This window comes from Euprymna scolopes, chromosome 14, assembly GCF_053919585.1.
Source record: "Euprymna scolopes isolate OS-2025 chromosome 14, ASM5391958v1, whole genome shotgun sequence".
NCBI classification, from domain to species: domain Eukaryota; kingdom Metazoa; phylum Mollusca; class Cephalopoda; order Sepiida; family Sepiolidae; genus Euprymna; species Euprymna scolopes.
This window is the reverse complement of record NC_136495.1, coordinates 115416726-115418568: the sequence shown is the minus strand read 5'-3', so window position 1 is coordinate 115418568 and position 1843 is coordinate 115416726. Positions and strand designations below refer to the sequence as shown.

The 1843-nt window shown below is 33.1% G+C and overlaps 1 protein-coding gene across 3 annotated transcripts in view; it reads left to right on the top strand.

Moving 5' to 3' along the window:
• Positions 1-1843, top strand: part of LOC145293237 (uncharacterized) — a 284727-nt gene that overhangs the window by 184169 nt on the left and 98715 nt on the right. The window lies entirely within an intron of this gene.

The window sequence follows — 1843 nt, the reverse complement described above, 5'->3', positions numbered from 1 at the left end:
GTTAGTATCTAAACGAAATAAATAAAATTGTTCTTACATATACACTTAATAAACTAACTATCGACCTAGAGTGAGAGGGGAGATAATAATCATAGTTCATTCCTTCTACTTCTTTATATGGATCCATTACATTGAATATCAACCGATATATATATATATATATATATATATATATATATATATATATATATATATATATATATATATACCAGTAGGGAGACCCAACGTTGCCCGGGATTGAATGCTGATCAACGAATGTGTCACACTCCCATATTTTTATTGTCATCGAAATCTGTGAAATCGCCCATTTCTCAATCAAATTGATTGATTGTCTGCTCTGGTTGGGGGGGGGCGTTGCACCGGGAGGAAGTTTCACATGCCTCCCTGCAGTGACTTAACTCACAATACATTGTAGTCTACATTGCACTGTGGAGAATCTACTGTTGATTTTATAAAATTATTTTTCACATGTAATGGCTTGCACTAAAGTTTAAAATGCTAAAGTCAAGTATCGTGCTTCAATTGTTGTCGAAACAGAAACATTCATTTCAAACGAACCTCTGCCATATCAAAGAACTTACTTTTGATTTTATATGCCTGGCTTTACTACTTCTGCGGTGAGAATGGTTTGAATTTCAGTTTAAAATGAAAAAGTCAAGTATCATAGCATCATAGCGAATCGAAACCGAAAGCAAGATTTGAAAGCAAAACATGTAGACAGACAGACAGACATAGTGAGTTTTATAAATAAGATTACACTGAATGAATGCGCCGTATTACCACTTTCATTGTATTTATTATTAATGTTCTACTCTAATTTACGTAATTAAAATATTTGTGATCGAATGTTTTTTTCCAGGAATTAATTCCTATTTTAGTCACGTAAATTCTTTCGAGTTGAAATTGTATCTAATTTATAGTAGTGATCGAATATATATATATATATATATATATATATATATATATATATATATATATATATATATATATATATATATAAACAAATCGATGTAGCTTCCATTCCGAAACTCCGTCGGCGGTGTCCGATCATAAAATACGCTGAAATATGATATTTAATTTATCCAGATTTCGTATATATTATTATAGAGTCAATTTTCTAACCATTATTTCATATGATATTGTACCCAATATATAGTCGTGTTTTCAAAAGAAAAAAGAGAAAAAAATTACTTGGGTGCCATCAGCTAGAATCGAAACTGAAACTAAAAGAAAAGCCGTGAAGCTTGTTGCATTACCACTGGGCCATCGTTAATCGGATGTGTAGCACTTAAAAATAAACTAAGATGAATGTACAAAATGTATAAGGATTTGCGCATGTGTGTAAGAGCAGTTTCAGTCGATCTGGCAAGTTCTGATTTCTTTAAATTTTGACCCCTTTTTGACCCCTTAACAACTATTTTAACCGGTTAAAGACCCATAAAAACGGCACACAGAAAATGCAATCATTTGAGCAGCCGAGCATCGCTTTGCGAGCTTTCGCCTCGGAGAAGATACAGCACACAAATTTTCCCGATTTCGATACAGATTCCAATACCTCCAAATTTTTTTTTTTTTTTTTTACACAATAATCACCACATTATCAAGGCCAAGAGGCCACTCAAGGATAAGGGTTAAAGAGTGTACAGTAGTCAAAAGGACAATATAGTAATCGATAGTAATGGAAGTTCGGTAAATTTGTTAACTTAAGTGGAACGGCTCATCAAGAACTTATTTACGTTAGACTTGAACACAACCATATTGTACTCAGCCGGAAAGCAGGAACGGAAGACAATTCCACAGGCGGGCAGTTCTAAGAAAGAAGCTTTGTTCATGGAATATATGT